A 7,037-nucleotide genomic window follows, 5' to 3' on the forward strand; every position below is an offset into this window, starting at 1 on the left:
TTACCATGACATAATGCACAGAGAAAAAATTTGAACTGTTTCTTACACTGCTTATTGACTGTCTATCTTGAGCTTTTATTTTTTAATAAAGATACTTGGACACAACAAAGATACTTTGAATAAAGCAGGTGCCCATACGTAGAAAAAAGGATCCTGCAATTTCACAAACACATTGCACTTCTGCATGTCTCCTGTCATGCTTTGTGCAGTGCCCTGAATGCAGATTTCCTGCTTGTTGGATGGCATCCCAAGGAGTGGTGTAAACACCATAGAGCTGGTACTCTTTGAAGGCATGCCATGAGGCTGAAGCCTTACCACTCCCCATGGAAACACCCAGATTTAGGCATTTGTTTCCTGTTAGGTTCTCTTGAATTGCCTCATCTGCAGTGGATTCTTAATTCCATTTTACCTTCCTAGCTTACTAACTACCTTCATTTTGAAAGTGCTCTGGAGAGGAGGGCAATTTCTAAATTGTCTTACTGGCATGCATTTAAGGTCTTGAGCAACAACATGTGAAGTACCTTGACTTTCAGGTAACAAACAAAGCATGCTATGTATGTGTAATTTAAAGATAGCAGAGCCTATTCAAGGATGCTCATGAGCCAAGAAAAGCGTAGCAAGATGTTCAAAGCTCTGGAATAACTGCAAAGAAAGATTGAAGAAATAGGGTTGCCTGAAGAGAATGGACCATAAAGAGCCGTTTTCAAAAGCCGTAAAAGGTGGTTACAAAAAGGAAGGGATGTATGTGCTCCCTTTCCATGATTGGTAGGAAATAGAAGTAAATGGGAGGAACACAAATTGAGGGCACCTGTGTAGAATACTGGAGTATTTTACATGTGGAAATGTGTGAAGCCTTTGACTGGGATCTCTGAGAACACATCAGACAAATGTCAGCCAAGACTGACTGTAGCTAAGGATTGACTGTAGTTAATCCTATCTTCCAGCTAGAGGGAGTTCCTATTTTCCATGATTCTGTAGCAGTTTTCAATAATTTTCTGCTTTTACAAAATGGAAATTGGAATCATTGTTCATATATGAGCTTAAGAAAGGTTATATTTCTAGAATCAGATACTAGAGCTCATACTGGGAGTTATGGTGAATCACCACCCCACTGTGGAAATGATAGGAAACCGCAGCATTTTCAACACTTGAAAAATGTGATCATTTACAGTGAGTGCAATGCAGCTTTTCTGAAGGATGTGTCTGAGCCAAACTGAGGCTGTAGAACACTCTTGTAATTCCTGCACAGAACAAATGATGCTTGGCCATGCAGGGCAATGAGCGTCCGAGGGAGATGGCTACATTTTTCATGTGTCCAGAAGGAATCTTGTGATAGAAGAAGGACCTGTGTGTGTTCCACCCCACTCTTCTTTTAAAGTCAGAAATGGAAGGTAGACAAAACTGTGATGATACAGATAGGAGAGAGTCCTGAAAATATGGTTGAGAGTTTCTCTGTTGTCTAAATGAAAAAAAAAGTAGCAGATTTTGTTATGCCCTTTCCCATGAAACAGTCTGGGAGATGCTGGTCCCCTCGTCATAAGTGTTAAAGTCTGTCAACTCAAGAGTAGAACAGTCTCTACTTTGCACTGTCATTTGAAATTGTTTGTTTTGCACAGATGAATGAGATGTTAAAGGAGTAACATCTGTGTAATAATACAGATACCTGCCTTCCTTCCAAGGACTGGCTTGTCACGGTGTGATGACTTTCAGGAACTTAGTTCTGTCCTTTAATACTTGTTGGCAGAATTCTCTGAGTTCACACAGCAGTTCAAGAAATTCAGAGGCACCTACCTGACTGTTAGGCTTGTTTTCTTTCTCTTCATGTAATTCTGTCACACTATGTATTGCAGAACAAAATGTGGGTACTCGGGAAACTGCATGCAAGCACATAAAAGACTATCTAGCACTTGTATTTAATGCTCTACATCCTCTGTTTTGGTAAATAGGCACCAGCAGCCGATTTACATCAGCTGATGATCTTGCTTAATAGCATTAGATTGCCTAATGGTGAGTTCTCTACTGAGGCTAGTTTTACTTATAAATGTCTTATTGATTTAGACTGCAGCAGAGTGCGTGAGTTAGGAGCTGAATGAGTCTTACCAAATCCAAGTCACTGCTGTAATTAAGGGGCTTGGGTGAGAGCTTTCCCCTTGAAAAAAGGGACAATTAAGGTTTTGTTCTTAAAGGAGGGAAACTAACACTGTTGTGGTTCTTCTTGTTTTCCTGAAATAAATCTTTCCTGCAGATTAAAAGAGAAGTCACATGTTTTATCCAGAATTTACTAGGTGAAATGTCATGCCTGGTGCTTTGCAGATCATACTGCATGCTCATAATGTTCCTCTTCTGGCCCTAATACTTCTGAATACCTGCTTTTATCATTAGAGTAATTAGCTTGAATGTTAGTGGGTACAATGTACCTGTATGTCAGACTGCAGGGGCATAGGACATTGGTATCACTCAAGGCAGTAATATGTCTGACACAATACGGTACTGTGCAAAGATACTCAGGCTAGTTCTGAAACAGAAAGCAATTTAGAGCTATCCTTGATAACAAGCTGAATACATAGTAACATAGGATGATGTTGTGAGCAAAGAAAATCAAGTGGCATGTAGAAAGTGCACTAGCATCTGCAGGAAGAGTGAAATGAAACTTTTGTTACAATGTTCAGCATTTCAGCTGGTATATAGAGACCAGTGCAGGGCCTCACCTGTTAAGGCAATGGACCAGTTGGAGAGTGTTGAGAGGAAAATAGCAGGCTATAGGAAACAACCTACAAGGAAATGTTGAAAGAACTGGGGTTGTTTAGGCTGAAAAGGATGTGGCAGGTACTCCATCCTGTTCACTTAGCTGATAATGCAAGAATGAAGAAGCTTAAATTTCAGCAAGGAAGATCAGACTGAACTGTAGGGAAAGCTTTTGGTATTTAAGGAGCAGGTAATAGTTTGGGGAAGGTCATAATATCTCTGCCCCTAGAGGCCTTCAAGAATGTGGTTGGTCGGTAAATGTCTGGAAGAAATGGTGTGATTGCATTTCTTCTTGCTGTCACCTGGAAGAGGGCCTAACTGAGTTTAGGAAATTATTTTCTTATTCCTTTGCTTTCTTTTGACTTCTTTATTTTCTTACTTTTGGGTAGGGTTTTTTTTGTGGCATCTAAACAATATTTGACCTGCACAATTCAGCCTGCTGAGAGACCCAGTGGAACATCATTACCTCATCAGATATGGATAGTGTTAGCAGGCTAGGGGTGCTATTCTCTATAGTTTGCTGTCCTAAGAGTTATTAATAGTGCTTATTAACTGGAAGTCCAGGTTTGCCAGGTAGCATTGGGGTAAAAGGTTACAGGTAGGTATGGATCTCTAACTTGAGACAAAAATCCCAGAATGAAAGAGTGGTGTAGGTTGGATGGGACTTCTGGAGGTCATCTGGTTCAACCCCCGTACTCCAGCAGGGCCACATACAGCTGTTTGCCCAGGACTGTGTCCAGATGGCTTTTGGATATTTCCAAGGACAGAGACTCCACAGCCTCTCTGGGCAACCTGTGCCACTGCTCTGTCACCCTCACAATGAAAAAGTGTTTCCTGATGTTCAGGAGGAACCTCCTGTGTGTCAGTTTTTGCCCATTGCTTCTTGTCCTGCCAATGGGCACCACTGAAGACAGACTAAGCAATCAAATTTAATCTCAATCCTGAAGAAAAAAGGTGATGAATAGGAAAGGGCAAGAACTGAATGCATGTTAGCAAAGCATATCAAGATGCCAAGGAGATCCTAATGTGAGCAAGTAGAAACCACCACCTTAACATCCCACCCTTTAACATTGCTAGTAAAACTGAGGATTTTTTTCTGTACTCTTCAATTCTTTCTTTTCTTGTACTGTCTAAGAATTAGACCTAGACTGCTACTGAGACCCTATTGGTTTCCTTGCTGTCTGTGAACTGTACAGATTTTCCCCTGCCAGGTCAGAACAAGCCCCCCAGCACATCCTTTTTGGCTGCAGGCATTGGTTTTCAAAACCAAAGGCAAGAAGAAACTGCAGATTTCTTCCCAGGAAAGCCCACCCACACACTTGGAAAGACTCTGCAGAGATGAGAAGACAGAGCGGCCGGATGGCTTGGCAATTTCTATGGGTTGACACGCATTAGAAAACCCTTGCTTTGTCCCTGACCCACAATGCTCTCTCTGTGCACTGCAGAAGACATCCAAGCCAGATGGACCTCCATGAAGCACTTGTAACACCCCCGGATCACACCGGGGTGGGGGTGTTTCCAAAGAACAACAGCTCTGCTTAAACTGGAGCACCCCTGAGGAAATGGCTGGTGCAAGGCATTGCCACCTTTCACCAGGGGAAACGAAGCAGAGGGGCTTGTGCCTCAGCTTGTCCATTGACCTGAGCCTTGTCCAGTCTCCTGTCCTCGTTCCTCTGCCCTGCGGTGTAACAGGACCCACAGCAGGTGCGCCCCATCTGTTGAGTCCCATAGCCCAGGAACATGGCACTTCCATTGCTAGTACCAGACCGCAGGCTCTGTACTGAGTTTGCAAGGCTTCTGGGTGGAGGAGGTAGTTGGGCCCAGCGGACATGTGAGGAAACGGTGGGCATAGAACCAGGAGAAGGGGGAGAAAACACCATGGGTGGGAATAGCAATGCCACCGAGATGATTGATAGTAATAGTGAGACTTTTTCTCCAGTTTTCATGGCTTTATTTTCTTTTATAGCATAATAATTATATTTAGGGGGCTGGGATCTCTTGGGAACTGGTCTGAGTCCCAGCTGCCAGCCCAGGTGTCATTTGGCTGGCCCTTGAGGCACCCTCCCAGTGTCACCGATTGTGGGGTGGATTCTTAGGGGGCTGGGAGGGGTCCTCAGGGCTGCCAGCTCTCCTCATTGGGGTTTGCCAGGGCCCCCCAGGGGAGTGTTGGCTGCCTCAGCTGGGAGCAGAGGGCCTGGGCACAGCCATCCTCTGGGTCCTCCTGCAGCTCTTCTTGCTCCCTGTGGGCAGGAATGGGGGCAGAAGAGGGGCTCTCAGGATCCCCACGAAGGGCTGGGCTGGGGGCAGAAGACCCCCTTTGGGAGGCAGCGGGGCCGGGGGCAGCCGCAGGGCTGCCCTCCCGCTCCTCGGCGGCACGGGCGTCCTCCAGGCCCATCCGGCGTCGTGCCTCCCCGCCGCACCGCTCCACGATGGTGTCGATCAGCTGGCGCACAAAGGTCCTCGTGTACTCGCCCAGGGCACCCTGCAGCAGCTGGAACAGGGTTTCCTCGTCCAGGCCGAAGAGGTGCAGGCCGGACAGGACGAGCCTCCGCGCTGCAGCTGTTTCCCAGCGGCCACCCTCGAAGAAGAGCCACAGCTCCTGTCGCAGCCAGAGCATCACGGGCCGGAGCAGAGCTGGGTCCTCTTGGAAGAGGGATGCCCAGACGTGGGGATGGAGGCTGCCCACAGGAGCCCTGGGCAGCGGCTGTGCAGCTCACGGGTGGGATGCTGCAGGGTGATGGAGATTGTGGGCGACTGGATGGCCAGGAGCACCTCCTGTCAGGTGGAAGACAAATGATGGCACCACAGGTGGTGTGACAACCACTACTACGTCCCATTGGGGGTCCTGGGCAGGAGGGAGGCCAACAAACCGGAGGGGCTCAGGGGAGGCAAGGAGGGTCTGCGGGGCTGGGGCTGGCTCAGCATGGAGCAGAGAAGGTGTCAGGGCACCTCACAGCACACGCCGGTACCCACGGGGAAGGCATCAAGGGGATGGGGGCAGGCTCTTCCCAGCCCTGCCTGGTGGGAGGATGGGAGAAGGTGGCATCTCCTGAAACTCGAGAGGTTCAGGCTGGAGATAAGGAATCAAAACCAAAATCTCTGTGAGGATCATGAAGCCCTGGAGTGGGTTGCCCAGAGAGGAGGTGGGATCCCTGAGCCTGGAGCCTGCAAGACCTGAGTGGCCACCACCCAGAGCACAGCTGTCACAAGCCCGTGCAGGGATGCTCGCTGAAGTCCCGCAAGAGAAAGCATTGCCAGTGGGAAAGGTAGCAAAGGATTCCAAAGGTGCAACAGCTTCCGTAAGCTGCAGTGTCAGAAGACCTCTTCCTGGTTTCCTTCTGTTCAGCAGATTTCAGAAGCATTGGTACAGAATAGAATGGAATGGAATGGAATAGAATCATTCTACTTGGAAGGGACCTACAGTGATCATCTAGTCCAACTGACTGACCACTGCAGGGCTGACCAGTTGAAAGCCTATTATTAAGGGCACTGTCCAAATGCCTCTTTTTAAGGCACTGACAGGCATGGGGCATCGACCACCTCTCTAGGAAGCCTGTTCCAGTGCTTGACCACCCTCTCGGTAAAGAAATGCTTCCTAACGTCAAGCCTGAACCTCCCCTGATGAAGCTTTGAACCATTCCCCGCGCGTCCTGTCGCTGGATCCCAGGGAGAAGAGATCAGCAGCTCCCTCTCCTCTTCCCCTCCCCAGGAAGCTGTAGAGAGCAACGAGGTCACCCCTCAGCCGCCTCCTCTCCCAACTAGACAAGCCCAGCGTCCTTAGCTGTTCCGCATAGGACATTCCTTCCAGCCCTTCCAGCAGCTTTGTTGCCTTCCTCTGGAAGCGCCCAAGGACCTTCACATCCTTCATAAACTGTGGGGCCCAGAACGGGATACGGAACGGCACACCATAAATACTCCGTTGGCCTTTCTGGAGCTTTTGGGAGCTGCCAGTTCTGCCTAGGGAATCTTAAGCCTTCGAGCTGTGAACAGGAACTCATACTATTGCTAAACCGTCTCTTTTTAAAATTACCAAGACCCGTGGCGCTGTGCTCTGGGGAGAGGTGCGCTCAGAGAGCACAGGTCCAGCCCCACGGTAGTCAAAGCAGGGCGACGAGGCTGTGCAAGACCAGAGGGAGAAGCCCCATGGCGCTCTGCTAAGGACAACGAGAGGCAACGGTGGGCATAGCCCCAGGAGAAGGGGGGGAAAGCAGCACGGTTGGGGGTAACAAGGCCACCTGCACTGTTAGTAACACGGAGACCTTTTCTGGAGTTTGCAGGCCTTTTATTTGCTG

The sequence above is a fragment of the Aquila chrysaetos genome, chromosome Z (assembly GCF_900496995.4).
Source record: "Aquila chrysaetos chrysaetos chromosome Z, bAquChr1.4, whole genome shotgun sequence".
NCBI lineage: Eukaryota > Metazoa > Chordata > Aves > Accipitriformes > Accipitridae > Aquila > Aquila chrysaetos.